Here is a 25,310-nt window from a genome sequence, read left to right as displayed (position 1 = left end):
TGGAAAATAATTTTCAGTGAAAAAACACAGTTCACTTATCTTATATAGTTTATAGTTGTGTCATTTTATGTAAACTTTGCAGAGTTCATTCAATACATTTCAACCGTCTTTTTTTTTTTTTTTTTTTTTTCCTGGCAGGGTATCATAGCACTAGCTTTTGCTCTTTGTATGGGAAACTTCCCTTGTGTACAAGTTTCATTTAGAGGACACGTCAATGAAAGCACTTCCTGTGTTCGGTCCCCACTCCTCTGCTCCCCCCTCTACACACTTAAAGAATTCACCCACTCCTCTAGTTTCAAATTCCATGGCTACCCCAATATATGATTCTAGCCTTCACATCTTAGAAAATGTCCACTCTCATGCCTCAATCTATACATGGGACCTTTACACTTTTATGTAATTTTTCTTAATAAAATCAGTACACATAAAATTAATCACTATGCTCCCTTTAATAGTGAGCACTAAACAGTTATGAATTATATCCCATGACGAAAACACTGACACACAGACATTTATTTAAATATTTACTCAGGTAACAAATGATACCGCTTGTTGCATCTGGACAGCTGAGGTTTGGCTACACAGCCCCCCAGAGTCTCCTGTCCCCTGAAGCCATATTTGGTCCACATCCTGCTAACAGCAGTCTGTGTGAAGTGGGTTTGTCAGGCCTGAGCAGCAGCCACGTGTTACCACATCACCTTTTGTAATCAAATGCTCCTGATGTTGGATAGAGAGGCTGCTGGGAAAGTCAGTGCTTCTTTTCCCCCCAAGGTTACTTCTCTATTAAAAAAAGTCTCTTGCACATTTGCGCCAGATTGAACATTAATAGAAAGTTCTTCCTCTAGACATCTCTTTAGGTGAATGTGCCTTCTATGCTCCAAATTAGATTCACTCCTCAATTTCCTTGTCTATTCTAAAAATATTACCATTTTTCCAATTACTTTCACTCAAAACCTTGGAGTTCTCTGTGACAGATCTCTCTCCTTTGCTCACTATGTTAAAAATTAAAAATTTCCCACTGTTCCCCCTGACACCTTCTAAATCCAGGCCTACATGATTCATTTTCATTCCACTCAGCAAACAATTTGACTGGATTTCAAGAATATTGTCGCCACATCACAACCCATCTCTAATTTTGACACCAAATAAGTATCTCTTAAGCAACATGTCACTTTCTTGCTGAAAAGTCTACATTGTGCCCCCATAACATTTTTAATCGAAGTTCTTCTTGCAAATGTCACCAGCATCTCTATGGGTCCTGTTTTTCACCTTATTTCCCAATATTGTCCAATGTGAAGCTTCTACACTGATAGGACCAGTATCTTTATTCTCCTCAAATTTAGTATGTTTTCTTTTTCATTCCTCAGTGCCCTGATTCTATCCTATCTCAAATTTGAAGCTTAGACAACTAGCCTGGTTCTCAAGTTTCTCACATCTCTTAACTCCTTTAATAACCCCAGCCCTATTCTCGATAGGCACGGAATTATAACCTTAAGATAGTGTTAGCATTACACACTGAAAGTCTGCCTGAGCATGTACAGTTCAACCTGGAGTCTGCTGGATCCTAGGACTCTAGGCCTCCGTACCTTACTGCCTGGTGACCTGCCTCTCCAGCCCCATCCTTTGTTTCTCTATAACACAAGCTGTTCCTTCCTTTACGAAATCTGACTACATATAAAAACGAAATTCCTTTTGGTTCTTCTTTCTCATCACTACTTCTGATTCTAATCTAGAAACACAGTCTTACGTAAAATCATGCCTGACTTGATTATCTGGGTGTCATGAGTCAATAGGAGGGTATGAATGTTTTCCTGCAGCCAAAAAGCTGAAGTCTCTAGAACAGACACAGATTCATTGAAATAGGCAAATAAGTCAACAATCCCTAATGTTAGTTAATATCTGAAGCAATATATCAAAATTAGATGAAACCAGATTAAGTATGGTTTTCTAATTCAATTTGGTCACTAAGAGTCAGAGGCTAAAATGATAAACTGAAATCTTTGTAGGATTCCTTTAACATGAATATCGTACATTAGTAAAGTTTTTGAAGGGAAGAACCATTGATTTTCTTTTTATGTGTCTTCACAAGCCCTGGCACAAAGCATAATACTTGTCAATTATTTCTGTGTGTATATTATTTATCTAAGACAGGGGTTGGCAATCTGCAGCTTGCAGACAAAATCTGACTAGCTGCCTGTTTTTGTAAATAAAGTTTTATTGGAACACAGCCATGCCCAATTGTTTACATATTATTGTTTACATATTGTCTGTGGCTGCCTTTTCCCTAGGACTGCAGAGTTGAGTAATTGCGACAGAGACCATGCAGCTGCAAAGTTTAAAATATTTACTATGTAACTTTTTAGAGAACACTTTGCCCAGCCCAGATATAAACAGAAGACATTATGACAAAAAATCTTTTACACTGGTAGCCTTCTAACATTGAAATTATGGGTCACAAGACAACACTTTTGAGTTGGCATGTGCAAATGAATAACTGCAAATATTCACTCAAGAACCAAATCTAATTTCTCCTCTTCTGTAAGGTTTTCCCTACTCTCCCAGCAAAGTTAATTTTCTTTCTCCTTTGTGCTTTATTATAAAGCACTGTTCTAACAGTGGAAACATTAATGTTTAAGTGTTTGGCTTTCTAATTAAATTATAATCTTTACTGGGACAAGGAGCATATTTTATTTTATTTTTTGCAGACCCTAACACTTACAATAGAGCTGAATAAATGCTAGGTGCTCAATAATTGCTAGTTGAGAGAAAGGGTGAGTTGTAAGTAAGAAACTACAATCCAGTGGAAGGTTGACTTTAGTATTTCTATTCATTTATCCTTTCAGAATTTTGGGAAATATTCTCAATTAACAGGCTAACCTGGCATGCTTAGAAATGATGATACTGTCTTATTTGTAAACATTACCTGAGGGCATGACAAATGTTGAAATTACTAATAGTTTCATGATAAAGTGGATTTAAAAGGCTAATAGATAAATTCATTTTATTGAGTATATGATATTGGTAAGATATTTTTGTCCTATTTTGAAAACTGCAGTGCTGTCTTTTTTGTCAAGCAGGTCTGCTATAAATGTCAAAGGCAGACACTGATTGGGATAGAGAATTGCTCAATCTTGATAGAGGAAACCGAATATTCCTATGAATTGGGTCATCTGGCAGATTCAGCCACTTTTCACTTACTGTTAAGTTTTTTCATTTATTTAACTAGCAATAACTGATCACTTAGCATATATCAGGGACTAGATTATGCAAATTTACTTAAAAAAATATCCATGAGCTTTGTGAAGTAAACATGTTTAGTTTTCTTTTGTAGGTTAGGAAACTCTTACAAATACATACATTGCCATAGGTGTAGTGGCCAGTAAGTGAGAGATGAGATTCCACTATTAGCCTTTGTTTTTTTCTATCACCGACCACCAGGTTAAACCACCATTCAGTTAAATCATTTACTCTTACTGGAAAAGTGTGTGTCCATGCACGTTATTACTTAAATCACAAAACTAGTGTATTTGTTTTCTATCACTGTCATAACAAATGAACACAAATGTAGTTGTAAAATATAATACAAATTTATTATCTCACAATTCTGTTGCTTAGAATGCTGGGTCCAGTGTGCCTCAGCTAGGCTCTTTGCTTAGAATGTCACAAGACCCAATTCTCAAGTTTTTATGACGCACGCATTCTTTCTTGAGGCTCTAGGAATCAATCCGCTCTTAAGCTTATTCAACCTGTTGGCTAAACTCAGTTCTTTGTGGTTGTGGAGCTGAGGTCCCCTTTTCCTTGCTGCCTGTCTGTGGAAGGCTCTCTCAGCTCCTTCAGGCCACCTGAGCCCCTAGCTGCAACCCCCTTTCCCCCTCAACCTCCATCTTCAAATCAGCATCTGCTCAATGGAGTCGTTCTCACACCTTGAATCACCTCTCTAACTTCATTTCAGCTGCCCTGACCTCCTGCCAGAGAAACTTCTTTTCTTAAAGGCTCATGTTGTTAGATTGGGACCACCTGGAATATCCAGAAAACCTCACTGTTTTAAGGTTCATTGCTTCAGTTACTGCAAAGTCCCTTTTTCTGAGGAAGGTAACAAATTCTCAGGTTCCAGAGATTAGGAAACACCTTTAGGATGGACATCTTTTGGGGCCATTCTACCACACCTGGCAGGACACCTTTCTTAGAGAATTCTTTGAAGAAAGGTATATATTTCAGAATTGGCCTGATTATGCTGTAATAACAAATGCCCTCAAAATCGCCACAGCTTATGAAAATAAAACTTTTTTTCTGAATCATGTTTCATCAAAGTTTGATTTCTGTTCTGCCCTGCATCACCTTCTCTCTAGGACCCAAAGGGACAAAGCATCCTTTATCTGGAACATTGCCAGTGATCAAGGCAGAGTAAAAAGGGAAGTGCTGAGTCATCAAACACTTCTGCCCAGAAATGACACACATCACTCTCCCACGTTATTGGCTGAAGCAAGTCACATGGTTTGTGGAATCCCACCTCCATGACCCCCCTACCAGTGAAGGTCAATGCAAAGAGGAAAATGGGATATTTAGTACAATATATTGTAGGATATTATATACAGACTTCTTGCCATTGTTTGATTTGTTTAAGACTAGTAGTCTCAAACAATCCATACTGATCCATTAGGAGAGGATACAAAGTATCATAAGGGTGTTTTATTCCCAGTATTGAGACTGTACATAGACATGGACTATTCATAGTTACCCAGTGCCTAGGGGGATAAAAGAGTTAACACAATAGAAGAAATGACTTTAGTAAGAACACTAAGTAAGCCAAAAACTATGAACATGTTGTGAATAAGGAAAGCAAAAAAATTATCGAGACTATATTTTCCAAAGTTCTATATAGAAACAAAACTAGAAAACGGCAAAAAGTGATTGGGGAAATGCTGACAACCGTCCAAATTAAAGACATTTTAAATATTAAGGATTAGAGCTGAGATGTGTTATATGTTATCCAAATAATCTTTCCATCCTAGCTTTTGAAATCAGCATGACATGGCTCTAATCTTCAAATAAATACCAGTTTTTCTTTACAGAGGGAAAAAAAAAATCTAAAGCGAGTGTCTAACATTTATTTAAGATCTCCTTTGAGCCTTTCTGAGTAGAGTGAAAAGTTTTCGCTTTCTCTTTTGCTTTGCACCAAGCAGAGCTGATATCATTCAAACCTTACGGGACTGAGAGTGTAGATTACTGTCGACAGGGGTAGGGCGGCTAGAAGCACCTGTGTTGGGCTGCAGGTTGCCACGAGGGGAATGACATTGAGGACAGAGGCTACTGTGTATGTTTCTGTTACCACTTATCCATGATTCTATCCAGTAAACAATTATCGTCCTATTAGTATGCAGAAGACTAACACATGTTAGTTTTTTCTGTGGAGAAATTGTCCTGGACTTTAAGAAACATTTTATTTGTGCTCTTTAGGGACTCTTTGGGAGTTAAGGTCATGTCAGCAATTCAGCTGACTTTTACATCATGTGGATCATTGTTAAATATTTATTAACTATAGCCTTCTTGCGCACATGCAGGAAAACTTTGCCTACCAGTACCCCCCTTTGAAATTCTTTCTGCTTTCTCTAGTCAGTTTGGGTGATGAAGCCCCACACCCTCTCTGCTCCTTTAGGCTCCCTTTTCAGGTACCTGTTACAGCATGTCGGGCTGATTCGTGGAATTATATATACTACCTCTCCCTGCCCTGTATTGAGAAGTTACTGAGGGAACAGGAAAAGTCCCTGACTCAGTGTTGCAATCCACATCTGGTACTGACAAAATATCTTGCATTTAGAAACAGCAATAACATCAACAGCAGTAGCAACAACAACGATGCCAAGTTGAAATGCATTTATGTGGAATTAAATTCTATATTAATGCAGAATTTTAGAGATTTGGGCCATGTCTAGAGGTCCTATCAAATTAAAAGGAATAGGGAGAATAGGTCTTGGCCAGATCTTTGAAATTGAGCTACACAGAATAGTGTTAAATGCCAACAAGAACAGGGTGCAAAATTACGAGTCTACTTCCTTCAAATTAGGGACAGAAAGTAAATTCAGAGTTTAGAATGCTAGGCAAGGAAGAAATGATCCTTCGTTAAAGATTTTTGCTGAGACTGAGCGTTTTATCAACTCCCGAGTTAACCCAGAGAGTAGACACATACAAAGACAAAATATTACCTATACAAGCTGTCTTAAGCCTGGGATTCCCAGAAAGCACATCTGGAGGCGGGGGGTTTATGGGCTATTACTGTAGTGGAATGCCCAACCCAGGAAGCAGAAGTGAGGGGTGATGGGACCAAGGCAGGGAGGGAGAGTCACTACAAAGATGAATCACAAAACTGGCCACTTCTAGCATGACTGACTGCTGGTACTAGGGCACCACACAGGTCAGGACCGTCACTCGGGAGAGCAAAGGGGGACTGATCTACTAACCCCCTTTATCTGCTTTATCTACCAACCCCCTTTTCCTATTGGTTAAATGTTTATCCTGAGGGACAGTAATCAGTCTGAACTTCCAAGTTGTGCCTGCACTAGCCAGCATGAGTACCAAGCAGGATCCTGAAGCAGCACTGAGAGGGAAGCTCCATGGTGATGGGTTAGAAGTCGGCCAGGAAGGCAGGAGGGGAGGTCCTGATAGACTGCATCTGTGTAAAGACAGTTATAGCCTCCTCAGAGCTCAAACAGGAGAGAGGGGAGCTCAAGAGCCTAAGAGGCTTGGGACTTCAATGGAAGAATGCGCTCAATGATTAGTGGTCCAGGGCTTCCCTGGTGGCGCAGTGGTTGAGAGTCCGCCTGCCGATGCAGGGGACACGGGTTCGTGCCCCGGTCCGGGAGGATCCCACATGCCGTGGAGTGGCTGGGCCCGTGAGCCATGGCCGCTGAGCCTGCGGGTCCGGAGCCTGTGCTCCGCAACAGGAGAGGCCACAACAGTGAGAGGCCCGCGTACCGCAAAAAAAAAAAAAAAAAAGATTCGTGGTCCATCCTTTACAAGCTCATTAGTCCATGAATGTGAATCCCTTTCTTCAATCCTCCAGATTTTAGAAAGAGAATATTTAACCAGACCATTAGAGCATATTGCTAAATGAAAAAGTTGTAAGGTTAGTACTTAAGGTGAATAAAGTTTAATGCAATTTTAAGCAGCTGTTGCATAAGCTCTTTAATTAGTAGAACCAAGCTAACACTCTTCACCTGGGATAGCATCCAACAGTAACTTCCTTGAGGACCAATCCACATATAAAAAAACTTCTCTATTTTAATTTGGGGTCTATAAGAAAATCTTCGTTATTAAAGATAATTGTAACCACAGGTGTACGCTAAGACTGTCATTTTAAATCATTCCTATATTGCAAACTAACAGATCTGGAGTGGTGACAAGCAGATTCGCTCACAATGTGCTTTAGGTTTTAAACTCATTCTTTCCTTCATTGTTAAATGTGTATTAAGACAGGCACAGTTCTAGGCTCAGCAGATTCAACGTAATAATAAGTATGGCATTATTTTAGAAGATTTCACAGTCTGGAGGGGGAGCCATAAATAAACAAGCAGTTATAAACAAGTGTGAGAAGTTGGTGTGGAGTGGGATCAGTAGATGGGGCACCAATCCTTGGCTGATGGATCCCAAGAGTGGACTCGAGAGGAGCTGACAGCCAAGCAGAACTTTAAGGGAAAGTTGGATTTTGACAGCCACTGGCAGTGAGGAAGGGGTGTTGCAAGGTCTCCTTGGAGAGGAAGAGCAGGTTCAGAGGCCATTTTAGGAAAAATGTGACCTTCAGGGAACTGCAAATAGGGCCGGCAGCATAAATAGAAGTGATATGGAAGGGTGACCCATGAGGAGCTTCCATGCATGAAGTCGTGAGTCACTGGAAGATTTCAAGCAAGGAAGTGGAACATTCAGGCTGGTGTCTTTGAAAGGTCACTTTGACAATTGAGTGGAGCGAGACAGGAGTCAGGAAGACAAGTTATGAGGTGGTTGCTGTAACCCAGTAAAAAGGCACAGCCTCAGACTGAAGTTTCAGCAGCACAGGATAGAGGCCTGTGATTTGTTTAGTGAGAATCCACATAACTTGGAAACAGAGTGAATGAACCCAGGAGGAGAGAAATGAGTCAGGATTTCTGGCTGGAACAACTCTGTAGGTGGCATTATTGTTCACCAAATAAGGAATGCAGGAAGAGGCACGAGGTTAGGGGAAGCGAGTGTGGGCATAGAAGTAGAGAATGGTGTCATTTAAGGTCATTTCACTTCTTTAATAATATTTGGTAATTATTTCTAGTCAATGAATGAACCAGACTGACTTTCTCAGTGTATCTGAAACAATTAATTTTTATGTGACTCTATAAGTAAAGTCAAGTTTGAAATGAAATGGTCATGAAGTTAGCCATCACTTAATCCACGCAAATTTCAAACTTTAAACTCAATATATTTATCATATATGTATAAAGTAATTCTGAATTGCCCATTTTTCTTCTGTTTCTCATAGATGTTCTAATAGCTATTTCTAAATAGATTCTGAAATGTATTTTCAGTGAATTATTTGAAGTTACTCATTGTTTCGTGCAACTAGCACAGTGCTGTCCTGTCTTATTGTCCTGTAATACTGCATTAGAACTGATGTAGCTCAAAACTGGATTTTAGTGTTCATTGGTAGATATTGCCTGTGGCCATTATTAGTAGGATATTTAAATGGTGACTTTCTGTTTCTCTCTGTCTCTGTTTCTCTCTACGTCTCTTTCTCTGTCTCTCTTATTTTTTGACATTTCCTTACTTTTCAACATACACTACAATCCAGGAGCATCTTTTTCCTGCTGCAGTCCTGGAATCAACAACCACTTTTCCAATGAGCCCTGGATCCTTTTATGGGCACATTGGCTAGAACTTCCAGTACAATGTAAAATAGGACCGGTGAGAGAAGATATCCTTCTCTTGCTCCTAAACTTAACAGAAAAATTTCAATCTCTCCATTAAGTATGATGTTAAATCTAAAGTATTTCACAGATACCGTTTATCAGGTTAGGCAGTTTAAAATTCTATTCCTAGGTTGCTATAAGTTTTTTGTTTGTTCTATCAAGAATGGATGTTGAATTTTCGTCAAATGATTTTTCTGTATCTATTGAGAAAGTCATACGTTTTTTCTTCATTCATGTTTTAATGTGGTGAATTACACTGATTTTTGAAAGTTGAAGCAGGGTAATTTAAAATTACCGTCTATACTTCCTTACTTCCCACTCATCTCCCAACAGGTTGCTGTCTAACATTCATGCTTCTCATTTCATATAACTCTCTTGACAAAGTAATGGTCATATTGTGTCATCTTTTCACATTAACATCTTTTACACACCTGTAAGTTATGACCACATTCTAGAAATGTTCTTCCCTGGTTTTCATTTTTTGTTTGTTTTATGGTCACTGCTCACCAATTTCCCTTGTCCATGATAGAGGTGTGTGTTCCTTAAAATTTCATTTCTTGCTGTATGTGCTTATTAATTTATTTATTTACTCTTTAAGTCCACATTTTCAGAAATCATATATATGCAGGTGACTCCCCAGATGCAAATCTCCAATCTAGAACCCTCTCTGGTGAGTTCTACCTCCAACACATTTACTTGGATATCAGTAATCAACAGAAATCACCAAACTAACCACATTACCCTGCCTCAAGTTTTCAAAGTTCCCTATTACTTTTAGTCTAAAAGTTATTAACCCATTAACTCTAAGCCCTGCTTACTTTTCCAGCTTTATTTCTTGTCCCTTCTTTACCTATACTCTTAGCTCACTCATACAAATTATTTTTCATTTCTCCGTCAAACCACACCATGCTATGTCACACCTCTGAGCCTTTATGCATGTTGCTCCCTCTCTCTGTAATACTCTTTTCTCTTTAACTTCCTTCTCATCTTTAAAGCTCAGTCTATTTCACTTCCTTTGTGAGGCCTCAGACCTACACCTCTCTGCACTGCTCCAGGCCAGGATGATAATGATTTACTATTTGCGCTCTCACTGTGCCTTTTTACCACACAATGGTATGCTGTAATATTGTAATGTTACTGTCATAATTGATTCACATGTTTATTTCACACACATACACGCATACATTAACTATGCACTGTGAGGGCGGGGGCAATATATTGATCCCTCAGCACCTGAAAAGACCCTACTACATAGTTGGCACTAAGTACATATTTGTTGAATGAATAGCCCAAGAGTCTAGAGTTTTGCCCTTATAAAAGCAACCCTGAACTCTGAAAACTTCAGCATTTTAGTTTAACTTCAGACCTTAAGGTAAATTTTTGAAGGAATATGGTCCGCGAACTAAGGTAGGAAGTTCCAGCTGCATGTTGAAAAAGAGAGAAAACTTGAGCAGCATAGCGGGTTGTTAAAGGCTAAGTTAGAACCAAAGAAACAGCACGTAAATCTCGGTTAGATGAGGGCTCCATCAGCATGGAAAGGTTTTTCAATATAAAGGGCACTGGAATTACGATAAGGCTCTGCCGAAGGGGCATGATATAGGAGCTGGCAGTAGCATATATGCGTCATTTTAAAGTTGCTGTTCCTCAGCTAATGGCTTCCTATACTGTATGTCTCTATGATAAATTTCTGGAGGCTGTGAGTATGAGATGACTCACATCCTAAAGATTAAGCACCATTTCTAATGAAGTGATGACTGATACATCATAAAACAGATGCTGCACGGCAGCCAAACTTCCTTCTCGCTAATGTCTGGAAGGGTCATTTCTTAAAATGTACCCCTTATGCCTAAAGACAGTGAAACTTTTGGTTCTACTTTTTAAAATCCTATGTTTTAAAAAATGAAATAAAGTTTAAATACAAAACAGCTTTGTGAAGCATATGCTTAATTGTATTAGGCTATGGGCCAAAGTCAAAATAAGGGTCAAAGATCTCAGACTGGAAAAAGTGCAAGTTACGAATCAGCATCTTATTTACACTGACTCTATTAAACATCAAGGTCATTGTTTTCTTGTAGTGTGAATGAAGCTCTGTGTCTTGATACTAAGTACAACAGAAAACTCTTAACAGTGCTTCACTTAATCTACTCTCTCTGGATTAATTGATGCTGTGTGTTCCCTCTCTAAAATATGACACAAAGAAACTTGTGACTAGAGGCCTAAGCCGTAGAATAAGTGCTGGCAAATATGGTCCGTGAACAAAACACAGCCCCCTGCCTGTTTTTACAAATAAATTATTATTGGAACACATCTACAACCATTCATTTGCTTGTCTATGAGTCTTGTTGCACTAAAACAGCAGAGCTGAATTGGCTGTGTAAGAGATCTTCTCTGCCACAGAGCCAAAAGTTTTTATTACCTAAGCATTAACAGAAAGTTTTCAATCCCTGCACTAGAAGATTTCCACTTTATAAAACATAGAGGCAGTTTTGTTGTTCCTAATCCCCAATATTGATTGTTTTCGTTATTGTAGGTATTCTAATTTAATTATATATTAAAAAATGATGATATGTGAGTGTGATAACAAAGAAGTTGTACTGGTTCTGGAAAAACACAATAAAATTAAGGATCTAAAATATTGGTATTGAATTAGGTAAGAAAATCCTGTAAAATATATAGGATTCCAGATACCTTGACAATTTTCTACCATTTCCTACTCTATACTGCAGAAACTGAAGCTAAAAAATTGAACACAGTGCATTATAGGTATAATTTACACACACACACACACACATACACACACACACACACACACACACACACACACAATATGGAACTCTCATCAACAGAAGCATAGTCAATAAACCAACTTATGCCTTCCAATGAAGATTTTCAGAGCCAATGTTTTACATCAAAATATGGGTGGTGGGCTTCCCTGGTGGCGCAGTGGTTGGGAGTCCGCCTGCCGATGCAGGGGACATGGGTTCGTGCCCTGGTCCGGGAGGATCCCACGTGCTGCGGAGCGGCTGGGCCCGTGAGCCATGGCCTCTGGGCCTGCGTGTCCGGAGCCTGTGCTCCGCAGCGGGAGAGGCCACAGCAGTGAGAGGCCTGCGTATCGCAAAAAAAATAAAAAAAATATGGGTGGTATAGGCATTAGGAAAAAAACCAAAAACCCACAGTATCCATTTACTGAGTACTCATGAGATAACAAAATTATTCACTGATTTACCTGTGTTCAAAAACAGAGGTTAAACAGTTGATTAATCTCAACTGAAGAATGACTTCAAATATGGGTCAAAGCGTATAAAGTTTAATTCCATCCTAAAAGATAACACAAAGATCAGGGCAGAATCAAAACAAATTTAAAAATTATAAATCAAAGGCGACACCTGTAGCAATCCAACCCGAGCTTACAAATTACAGATTTCATTTATTTATTTTTCTTTTTATTGCTGTACTCATCAGAAAATCACTAAATCTTAAGGCTTTCAAAACTTTTTATGATTTATCTTTTCCAATTTCCTATCCTTACAAAAATAAGTATGGATTGATTCTAGAGTATTCAAAGGTTTTCATGGATTTAAACGTTTTGTTAAATACTTAAAGAAAAAATAACTTAGAAAAAGCATTTCTAGATAGTATTTCTTTCCTTTCTAGTTATGAAGAACTTGAATAAAATAATTTATTTACCACCATGTAAAAACTTTGATCCAGCTGAATCAAGACAAGGGAACCCTCTTGCACTGCTGGTGGGAATGTGAATTGGTACAGCCACTATGGAGAACAGTATGGAGGTTCCTTAAAAAACTACAAATAGAACTACCATAGGACCCAGCAATCCCACTACTGGGCATATACCCTGAGAAAACCATAATTGAAAAAGAGTCATGTACCAAAATGTTCATTGCAGCTCTATTTACAATAGCCAGGAGATGGAAACAACCTAAGTGTCCATCATCGGATGAATGGATAAAGAAGATGTGGCACATATATACAATGGAATATTACTCAGCCATAAAAAGAAACGAAATTGAGCTATTTGTAATGAGGTGGATGGACCTAGAGTCTGTCATACAGAGTGAAGTAAGTCAGAAAGAGAAAGACAAATACCATATGCTAACACATATATATGGAATCTAAGAAAAAAAAATGTCATGAAGAACCTAGGGGTAAGACAGGAATAAAGACACAGACCTACTAGAGAATGGACTTGAGGATACGGGGAGGGGGAAAGGTAAGCTGTGACAAAGTGAGAGAGTGGCATGGACATGTATACACTCCCAAACATAAAATAGATAGCTAGTGGGAAGCAGCCGCATAGCACAGGGAGATCAGCTCGGTGCTTTGTGACCACCTAGAGGGGTGGGATAGGGAGGGTGGGAGGGAGGGTGATGCAAGAGGGAAGAGATATGGGAACATATGTATATGTAAAGCTGATTCACTTTGTTATAAAGCAGAAACTAATACACCATTGTAAAGCAATTATACTCCAATAAAGATGTAAATAATAATAATAATGTAATCAATATAGAAGTACTATTACTTTCTCTTAAGTGAAAGAAGAAACTATAATAGGTTGAATAAAGGACATCCTAAGATATCAAGGTCATGATCATGGAAGTGGAGATGTTACTTTATTTGAAAAAAGGGTGTTTGCAGACACAATCAGGATAGACATCTTGAGATGGATAGATTATCCTGGATTATTCAAGTGGACCATAAATGCAATCATATGTCCTCATAAGAGAGAGGCAAAGGAAGATAACGCAGACAGAAGAGGAGGATGAAACGTGACCATAAAGGCAGAAATTGAAGTGATGGGGCTGTAAGTCAAGGAATGCGGACAGCCACCAGAAGCTGGAAGAGGCAAAGAATGGATTCTCTCCTAGAGCTTTCAGAAGGAATGTGATTCTGCTGATACCTTGATTTTGAACTTAAGATATTCAGAATGGTGAGAGAATAAATTTCTGTTGTTTTTAACCATCCAGTTTGTGGTAATTTGTTAGAGTAGCCCCAGTAAACTAATACAGAAGGTTTCTGAGTTGCATAGATGAAAGATAATATGAACAATTATAATTAAAGTAAGTATCAAAATAAATTTTAAATCACTTTGCTATGTCATATAAACATCTGCAATATCAAAATATTAAGCCTTTAAAATAAGGTGTAATTTATTGTATAATAAGTATGTGGTTATCAAAATCAGGGTAGAAGAACAGAAGTTTGGATGGAGGAAGCTAAACAACCTGTAGGTCTGAGAAGAACCTCTGGGATGAGAGGTCTACCTTAACTTTAAAGGGTATATTCTTGAAGAGCTCTGGGTATGTTTAATATAATCAATTAAATTATATTGCAATTGTCCTGTGATTAATTCTGGGGTAAAATGTCAAACATGTTGGCTCGTGAATTTTCCCTAAGTATACTTAGGGAAAAGTATAAAATTTGTTAAGCATAGATATTTGCATTGTTTTGATCTAAGTTTATGAGAATATTAGTCTTATCAAACTGGTACAAATTTAATTAGCAGTTCAGCAAACATCCATAAGTTATGAAATGAATGGCGCTGAATTTGTTTTCTGTGAAATATCTTGAATAACTCTCCCATAGTCCCGATGATTCTAAGATGTACAACAGTGCATAGACTAAAGAGTTGAAAAACATAGGAAATGCTAGGGCTGATACTGCATGGATTGGTCCTTATAGAGAGGAGAGGATGGATAGCAAGAAAAATGGTACCTCTGATGTGGTAACTTTGCGCACCTTGTACTTTCATCTTTTCACGGATAGAGGCATTTAATTTTTTCAAGTGATTAAGATTCTGTTACTAAGTTAACTTTCATGTAATATTTTATTAATTATTGTTATTAATTTTTTATGTGGATAGTTTTAGTCTGCTATGGCTGCAATAATAAATAGCACAGACTGGATGGAAAATTATTTTCTCACAATTCTGGAGGCTTGAAGTCAGCAGGACTGGTTTTTTCTGAGGCTTTCCTCCTTTGCAAGTAGATGACTGTCATCTCCCTATGTCCTTACATGGTCTTCCCTCCATGTGTGTCTCTATCCTAATCTCATTTTCTGTAAGGACACCAGCCATATTGGATTAGGGCTGACCTTAATGACTTTAATTAACCAAATTAAAGTCCATTTGTCCACTTGGTCTGATGTGTAGTTTCAGGCCAGTATTTCCTTATTGATTTTCTGTATGGATAATCTGTCCATTGATGGAAGTGAGGCGTTACATTCCCCTACTGTTACTGTGTTCTTGACATGGCTGGTTGAGGGGCCCAAGGTGTCCTGGAGCTAATGTTGACACATTGGTGGGTGTGGCCAGAGCCTAGGGCCTTCCTAGGCTTGGGATGGCCCACTGGTGGGTAATGCCTGTCCCACAGCTAGTGCAGGCCCACTGGTGGGAAGAGCTGGCATTTAAGGAATATTTCAAATTTTATTCATTGCAGTATATAAACTAATATTTCATCAAAATGACAGCAGAGAATTCAGATCAAATTATACTCTGAATTCACTGTCTACTTTATAACCAATGGGAGTTCCAGTTGTGCTTCTCCTAAACTGGATGGTATGGCTAATGACGTCATTCAAGATCTGTTGACTTTCTCAGGTGTAAATCAAAGTTTTTAAAAAGAGCCAGTTTTGATAACATTTCTTAAATTGTATAGTATTGATACAATATATTATTAGGTACTATACAAAAAAGGGGTCTGTTACCAAATAATTTTGGAAATTCTGGATTAAACAAGGCTAATATGTTTCTCTCTTGGAACATTTCTTAGAGACTTTGGTTTACTAAAGTGAATTAAAATCAGGGAATACAATATGGAACATTTACGAAACCTTTTGGATCACATTGGGATAAGGATGAAGAGTCTTTCTATTATTAATACTATATATTGTCTCTCCTTCTGTTAAAGGGAATCTGGTTGGGAGTTTGGGATTTACATATACACACTACTATATTTAAAATAGATAACTAACAAGGACCTACTGTATAGCACAGGGAACTCTACTCAGTATTCTGTAATAACCTCAATGGGAAAAGAATTTGAAAAAGAATAGATGCACGTATATATATAACTGAATCATTTTGTTGTACACCTGAAACTAACACAACACTGTTAATCAACTATACTCCAATATAAAATTAAAATTTTAAAAAAACTTTATGGGTATTCATTTTTTATTTATTTCACTAATTACATGATACCTTTCATTATTAGTATCTATCTTCATGCATCATCATGGTCCAACTGACTTAGGGTCTCAATGTTGGATTTCAGGTTTTCATCTATTTAGAAGTTGTGAAACCATGAGTGTAAATGAAATCTCTGGAACAGGGGAAAGAGTAGAGAGTCTAGGGCCAAACATGGGAGAAGTTTGCCTTGAGTAGGATAGGCAGAGGCTATGGATACCGACAACTAACTATGCAGAGGAGGATTCCAAGGGGCCACCAAGAGCCAGAGTAGGGCTGCTTTACCAAATTCGCATCAACACTAAGGGATTTATGTAACTATTACTTGGGTATTGGCGCTATTTTTACATGAGGAAACTGGTTTTTACAAAGATTTTATAACTGACCCAAAAGCCAATCAGCAACTAAAACACACAAGCAGAATTTGAATACAAGGTTTTTGTTTTGTTTTATCTTTACTTCGACTTCTCCACTCATTTTAGTCTACTATTAACCTAAGATTTCACGTGTACTTATAAAACCATGGAGTTGTAGAGGTCCTTATGGCTTTCTCAGTACCCTTCCCTGATCTTTAAAAATTTTGAAGTAATATTTGTTTTTACCTAGCATGAATGGTAGTGTTTGTCAAAGGGTTTGCCCAAGGTCGTGTAGCTAGTTAGTGGCTAGGGTAACACAGAAGTTTTTTTTTTTTTTTTTTAACCAAAAGCACATTTCCACACAGTCTACACAGTTTCACACTTTTACACAAAGAAATACTATCGATTTATAAAGTGTTATATTTGCTATGGAGCATTGCAGTTCAAACATACTGTTTATTATTTATGAATTTGTGTGAGTCTAAAGTTATAAAAGGTCTTAGGCTAAGTAGAGTTTTCCCCAATGATTTATCATTGACAAATTATAGAAAACATTACAAAATTTAAAGATACAAGGTAGAAAAACATTTGATAGATGAATGGGTTTTATGGCTGTAAAATATGGATTTTGTCTTCAAGGAAAGATGCATAAGCAGTTTAGAGATCAAAATATAGACTCAAGTCCTTGTTTTCTAGCATGATTCTGACATATTCCTATTTGTGAATAAAGTAAATAGATAACTTCTATAATTGGCAGCTCCACTTATGACTCAGTATTATTGCTTGAGTGGGACAAATACTACTGCTAGAGGAAAAATCCTTTAGTATTCACTGATCAATCTTAGACTTTATCTATTTCATTATTATTACTGTGCTTAGATTTCAGCTTTAAAGATTAAGAAAGCAATTAATGTTTATTATAACATTATGATTACCAGTAATTTATAAGATTAGAGTAGACCACATAAAGACTGTTAGTAGAAGTATTTGTAAAAACACACTAGAATATCTCATTGGAGATCTAGTTAAGGCAATCCATGAAGTAATTAATATAAACTCACACTTATAGAAAAAAAAAGAGATAAGAAAACCTTCTTCAGTTTGACACCTCAAGGCTGAAGCAGTTTCAGTCCTTTTCATCAAAACAGCTTCTTCTGCTTACTAAAGACCACATTAAAAAACATGAGGTTTCACATTTATTCTCTTCTGTCTTCTAAGGTCTTTATCATTATGCATTATGACTTCAATCTCCAGAATCCACAGGATCATTATAGTAAGAACGAAATAACTGGAATGTCATTTTAGACAAATGTTGCAATTTGCAAGCTCAGTCTAAATAGTTTTTGTGATAGGTAGTTACTTGAAATTCAGATTTAAATTGCTATTCATCCAATGAAACAATTTAAATCCATAAAATTATAGTTAAACAACATCATTTCAATACTGTCCATCATAAATCATTGTATACTTAAAAGGACTCTAGTAAACAATCAATTTAACAAATATTTCATATTTTGCACAGTTCTAATCATATTGGTGTACCAATCCATGTACAACTATATTCAATAAAAGAAACCTGAAAACAAAAGGTATTTTATGAAATAACCTTCTAAATCAACCTAATGGTAATATCATGAGTAGCGGACTGAAAATCACCACCCCTTAACCCCACACCCCCAATCACAAAGTAGCACTATATGGTGTAGAGCAAGGAGCACTGGGATAGAAATCAGGAAGTTGAGATTTAGGTCTCGAATAAACTTCAATTATTGATGTGAGAAAAGAAAAATCACTTCAGCTTCCCGAATATCGGTGCTCCCATTTGTCAGATGAGGAAGACAAACTACATTTCTCTGATGTTTAATTCCAAAGTCAATTATTTTTAGTGTTGTAAATACAAAATTATTTAGTTAGAAAATATGAATAGTACTTAACTTTATTTCAGGCACTGTTCTAAGCACTTTACAAATATTTCCTGGGCACATTTGTTGTGACACTGCTTTTCTTCAAACAGGTTTCTTTACCGAGACATAAGAGATATGGTTCACGATCATCTAATTTACTCATCCAGACTGTACAATTCCATGGCTTTTAGTATATTCATAGAACTGTGCACCAGCAAACACAATCCATTTTAGAACATTTTCACAGTCCCCAAAAGAAACCCTATACACTTTGACTATCATCCCCACTGTTACTAATTTTATTGATCTTTTCAAAGAACGTTTTGTTTTCCTTGATTTTCTTTACTGTTTTCCTGTTTTCAATTTATTTTATTTCATTTTTTCTATAACATGATTTCTTTTACTTTATGTTAAATATTTGTTTATTTATTTATTTATTTGGTGGGATCTGGTCTCAGTTGTGGCAGGCGGCCTCCTTAGTTGTGGTATGTGAACTCATAGTTGCGGCATGCATGTGGGATCTAGTTCCCTCACCAGGGATCGAACCCAGGCTCCCTGCATTGGGAGTGCAAAGTCTTATCCACTGTGCCACCAGGGAAGTCCCTCAACTTATTGATATTGCTCTAACTTCAAAAAATTTTTTTCTTCTGCTTGCTTCAGGATTTATTTGATCTTCTTTCTCTAGTTTCCTAAGATGTAAGCTATTAATTTTAGATTATAATAATTTTTAACATACTTAATGCTATGCATTTCCATCTAAGCACTGTTTTTGCTTAACAAATGTCAAAGCTGTATTTTCATTTTCATTTAGTTCAATATATTTTTATCTTTCTCTTGAGACTTAATCTTTGATCCATGTGTTACATGTTGCTTATTCCACAATTTTAGAATTTGGCAGCTATATTTGTGTTATTGACTTCTAGTTGAATTTCATTGTACCGTAAGAATGTTTCATGATTGCCATTATTTCATTGGTTAAGGTGTGTTTTATTTATTTATTGAAGTACAGTTGATTTACAATGTTGTGTTAGTTTCGAGTGACAGCAAAGTGATTCATTTATGTATATATATATATGATATATAATATATATATTCGTTTTCAGATTCTTTTCCCAAATAGGTTATTACAAAATATTGAGTATAGGCCCCTGTGTTATATTGTAGGTCCTTGTTATTTATCTATTTTATAACTAGTAGAGTGTATATGTAAATGTTATTCCCAAATTCCTAATTTATCCCTCCCACCTTTCCCCTTTGGTAACCATAAGTTTGTTTTCTATGTTTGTGAGTCTGTTTCCATTTTGTAAATAAGTTCATTTTTTTATCATTTTTTAGATTCAACATATAAGTGATATCATATGATATTTGCCTTTTTCTGTCTGAATTACTTAGTATGATAATCTCTAGGTCTATCCATGTTGCTGCAAATGGCATTATTTTGTTCTTTTTTATGGCTGAGTAATATTCCATTTTGTGTGTGTGTGTGTGTGTGTGTGTGTGTGTACACCACATCTTTATCCATTCATCTGTCAATGGACATTTAGGTTGCTTCCATGTCTTGGCTATTGTAAATTGTGCTGCAATGAACATTGGGGTGCATGCATTTTTTCAAATTAGAGTTTTCAGTGGATATATGCCCAGGAGTTGGATTGTAGGATCATATGGTAGCTCTATTTTTAGCTTTTTAAGAAACCTCCATACTGTTCTCTATAGTGGCTGCATCAATTTACATTCCTGCCAACAGTGTAGGAGGGTTCATTTTTCTCCAGACCCTCTCCAGCATTTATTGTAGATTTTTTTTGATGATGGCCATTCTGACTGGTGTGAGGTAATACCTTGTTTTAGTTTTGATTTGCATTTCTCTAATAATTAGCAATGTTGAACATCTTTTCATGTGCCTTTTGGCCATCTGTATGTCATCTTTGGAGAAATGTCTATTTAGAACTTCTGCCCATTTTTTGATTGTATTGTTTGTTTTTATCATATTGAGCTGTATGAGCTGTTTGTACATTTTGGGGATTAATCCCTTGGCAGTTGCATCATTAACAAATATTTTCTCCCATTATGTGGGTTGTCTTTTTGTCTTGTTTATGGTTTCCTTCCCTGTGAAGAATCTTTGAAGCTTAATTAGGTCCCATTTGTTTATTTTTGTTTTTGTTTTTATTTCCATTACTCTAAGAGGCAGATCCAAAAAGATATTGCTTTTCTATACACTAACAGCAGAAGATCAGAAAGGGAAATTAAGGAAACAATCCAATTTACCATAGCATCAAAAAGAATAACATACCTCGGAATAAACCTACCTAATGAGACAAAAGACTTGTACTCTGAAAACTATTAAGATGCTGATGAGAGAAATCAAAGATGACACAGGGCTTCCCTGGTGGCGCAGTGGTTGAGAGTCCACCTGCTGATGCAGGGGACATGGGTTCATGCCCCGGTCCGGGAAGATCCCACATGCCGCAGAGCGGCTGGGCCCGTGAGCCATGGCCACTGAGCCTGCACGTCCGAAGCCTGTGCTCCGCAACAGGAGAGGCCACAACAGTGAGAGGCCCACGTACTGCAAAAACAAAACAAAACAAAAAACAAAAACAAAGATGACACAAACAGATGGAAAGATATACCATGTTCTTGGATTGAAAGAATCAATACTGTCAAAATGACTATACTATCGAAGGCAATCTACAGATTCAATGCAATCCCTGTCAAACTACCAATGGCACTTTTCAAAGAACTGGAACGAAAAATTTCACAATTTGTATGGAAACACAAATGACCCTGTATAGCCAAAGCAATCTTGAGAAAGAAACATGGAGCTGGAGGAATCAGGCTCCCTGACTTCAGACTATACTACAAAGCATCAATAATCAAAACAGTGTGGTACTGGCACAAAAACAGAAATATAGATCAATGGAACAGGACAGAAAGCCCAGAAATAAACCCATGCACCTATGGTCAATTAATCCAAAACAAAGGAGGCAAGAATATACAATGGAGAAAAGACAGTCCCTTCAATCTGTGGTGCTACTGGACAGCTACATGTAAAAGAATGAAATTAGAACATTCTCTAACACCATACACAAAAATTAACTCAAAATGGATTAAAGACCTAAATGTAAGACCAGATACTATAAAAACTATTAGAGGAAAACACAGGCAGGACACTCTTTGACATAAATTGCAGCAATGTCTCTTTGGTTAAGGTGTGCTTTATGACCCAGGATGTTGTGTGTCTATACTGGTGAATGTTCCATGCAAGTGTGAGAAGAATGTATATTCTGCTCTTGTTGGATGGAATATTCTACAAATGTCAATTAAAGTTCATTGACAGTGTTTTTCAAGTCCTCTACATATTTACTCTACATATTTACTGTCTGTTTGATCTATTATTACTGATAGAGGATACTGAAGACTCCAATTATAGTAGTTGGAATTATCCATTTCTCCTTTCAGTAATATGAGTTTTTCTCTAATGTATTTTGACATTCTGTTATTACATACATATACATTTGGAATCTAATGACATTGACTCCTTTACTATTATGTAATGCCTCTCTTTAATGCTAATAATCTTTTGTGTTCTGAAGTCTGATTTGTCTGAAATTAATATAGCCACTCCAGCTTTCCTTCACTTGGTGAGAGTATGGTGTACCCTTACTTTTATTTATTTAAATTTATTTATTTAGCTTCACTGGGTCTTAGCTGCGACATGCGGGATCTTCGTTTCCGCATGCAAGATTGTCATTGCAGCATGCAGGATCTAGTTCCCTGACCAGGGATCGAACCCTGGGCCCCTGCATTGGGAGCACAGAGTCTTAACCACTGGACCACCAGGGAAGTCCCAGTGTACCCTTACTTTTAAACTATGTATTTTAAGGGTTTTTTTTTTTTTGTACACAACATATGGTTCGGCCTTGTTCCCTATCTACTCTGATAACCTCTATCTTTTAATTGCTGTATGTTTATCATTCATATTTAAAGATATCTTTGATATTGTTGGATTGATATCTACCATATTTTAACTATTTCCTATCCACTGAATTTTTGTGTATCTTTTTTCCCCCTTATATTGGCCTAATTGAGTATTTATATATTTCATTTTTACCTCCTTTCTTTGTGTATCAATTATACTTTAAAATAATCTACTGGTTAGAATCATCATACATGGACTAACACAAGCCCTCCTTCAAATAACACATACTGCTTTCTGTGCAGTGCTGGTCTATTATAGCAGAATATTCCCAATTCCTCCTTCACATCCTTTAGGACATGGCTGTCAATCATTTAACTTATCCATATGCTATAATCACCTGATACATTATTACTTTCATTGCTTTAAACAAAAATATGTATTTTAGATAAATTAAAGATAAGAAAAATATTTTATTTCACCTTCATTTATTCCTTTTTGTTACACTTCTTTTCCTTGTGTAAATCCAAGTCTGTTACCTATATCATTTCCATTCCACTGGAAAAACTTTTAACGTTTATTGAAGGGAGGTCTGCTGATGATGAATTCCCTCAGTTTTTTTTTTTTTTTTTTTTTTTTTTTGCGGTACGCGAGCCTCTCACTGTTGTGGCCTCTCGTGTTGCGGAGCACAGGCTCCAGATGCGCAGGCTCAGCGGCCACGGCTCATGAGCCTAGCCGCTCCGCGGCATGTGGGATCTTCCCGGACTGGGCACGAACCCGTGTCCCCTGCATCGGCAGGCGGACTCTCAACCACTGCGCCACCAGGGAAGCCCCTTCCTCAGTTTTTGTTTGTCTAAGAAAGTCACTACTTCGCTTTCAATTTTTAAGAACAATTTCCCTGTTTTATTTTCTTTTAATACATGTATTTCATCCTATTCTCCTTATGTCTGCGTTGTTGCTGACAAGATGGTCACTTAATTTCTCATTCTTTTCCCTCTATAGTTAAGCTTTCTCTCTCCCCAGACTTCTTTCAAGATTTTCTTTCCTCTGGTATTACAATCACACCTATATTACAGTTTTTGAAAATATCCTACAGTTCTTGAATGTTCTGTTCTGCTGTTGGTTGTTTTTTTTCCCTGCATTCTCTTTTTCTCTTTGCATGTATGTTTGGGAATTTTTATAGACCTAGCTTGCAGTTCACTGATTCTTTCCTTGGCCCTGCCAAGTCTACTGATGAGCCAGTGGAAAGTATCTTTCATTTTTCTTTAGGTTATTTTTTAAAATTTCTACCATTACCTGTTCATAGTTTCTTAGAATTTCCATCTCTCTGTTTTTATTACCTATCTTATCTTGCATGCTGTAAACTTCAAAAGTACTTCTCTAGTCAGTTTACTTTTCCCCTTATTGCCCTCTCTTCCCTTCCCATGCTACCGGGCTCCTAATCTATTTCCTTGGTGCCCTGTTCTCCCACTGACTATTTTTTTTCCTTCCTTAAGTGACAGAGAGGCTAAAGTGAAAGGAATAGTGGGATAATGTTCTACAAAAGTTTTTTACCCTGGAGAGTAGGCCTTTGTGAAGAAGGATTCAGGTATGCATTATAATAATTACTCTTTCCCTCCCTCTTGCTAGAGCCACAAATTGAACTTTCTTGAATCTTCACCATGAGAACCTGCTGTGATTCTTGAAGGTAAAATCATGATACCTTGGCCCACAGTCTGAGACCCCCAGGAGTCTCTCACTCTCATGCTAGTACACAGTGGCTTCCAGCAATTTATCAAAATCACCATTTAAGTGCTCCAACCAATTTACGGCTCCAGTGGCTCCTGCTCCCAGGTAAGCAGATCTCAGCTACATCTCTCTGGGTGCCCCTGTCTCTCCAGATTTGGGGATGGCCATTTGCCCTGCAACCTCATTTCTTTGATAGGTACATGAAAATTCATTGTCCGATTCTTTCCTGTGCAAGGAGTGATGACTTCTAAGAACTTTACATGTTAGAGCTGAAATCAGAAGTACCACTAATGATTTTTTAAAATAAAGGACCATTAAATGTTAAGGTAATAGGTGTCTTTGATTCTCAGAAAGTTAAGGATAGAGACAGAGAAAGAGAGAGACAGAGAGAGAGAGGGGAAGAGATATTCTTTAAAGACTAATTCAAAGACTAAGACATTCTGGGCTCAATTATGATTATTTATAGATATTGCTAAGTAAGAGGTAATTAGCTCATAAAGAGTTAATTTATATAATGAATAGGGGTATAGCAACAGAGATCTATAAAGTGTAAGTCAAAGATGACTTGGGCAGACCAGATATTATCATAAAAAGAACCAGTTTTCCATATTCTATGTTGTTGATTTGATGGACACACCATAAGTTGATCCCCAATAATTCCTGCTCCCTGGTGTCCCCCTTCCCAACTTAGTGTAATCTACACAGTGGAATCTGTGACTTGATTCTAACCTATTATATGACACAGGTGATGGAATATCACTCCTATGATTTTATTTATTCATTTATTTGGCTGTGTTGGGTCTTCATTGCTCTGCACGGGCTTTCCCTAGTTGTGGTTAGCGGGGGCTACTCTTTGTAGCGGTGCGTGGGCTTCTCATTGCAGTGGCTTCTCTTGTTGTGGAGCACGGGCTCTAGGCGCGCAGGCTTCCGTAGTTGCAGCATGCAGGCTCAGTAGTTGTGGCACGTGGGCCCTAGAGCATGTGGGTTTCAGTAGTTGCAGCCATGGGCTCAGTAGTTGTGGCTCGCAGGCTCTAGAGCTCAGGCTCAGTAGTTGAGGTGCACAGGTTTAGTTGTTCCGCGGCATGTGGGATCTTCCTGGACCAGGGATCGAACCTGTGTCCCCTGCATTGGCAGGCGGATTCTTAACCACTGTGCCACCAGGGAAATCCCCACTCCCATGATTTTATTACATTATATAAGAATCTGTCTGAGCAGACTGGTGAGAGACTCTCTTGTTCAAATTGAAGAAGCAAGGTGTTATTTTCTGAACTACCTATG

At 37.5% G+C, this 25,310-nt stretch overlaps 1 protein-coding gene across 12 annotated transcripts in view; it reads right to left on the bottom strand.

Annotated features, from left to right (window-relative positions):
• Positions 1-25,310, bottom strand: part of ZP4 (zona pellucida glycoprotein 4) — a 702,723-nt gene that overhangs the window by 226,530 nt on the left and 450,883 nt on the right. The gene's annotated exons all lie outside the window — the stretch shown is intronic.

This window comes from Stenella coeruleoalba (assembly GCF_951394435.1).
Source record: "Stenella coeruleoalba genome assembly, chromosome: 16".
Classification (NCBI taxonomy): Eukaryota; Metazoa; Chordata; class Mammalia; order Artiodactyla; family Delphinidae; genus Stenella; species Stenella coeruleoalba.
This window is presented reverse-complemented; position numbering and strand designations above follow the sequence as displayed.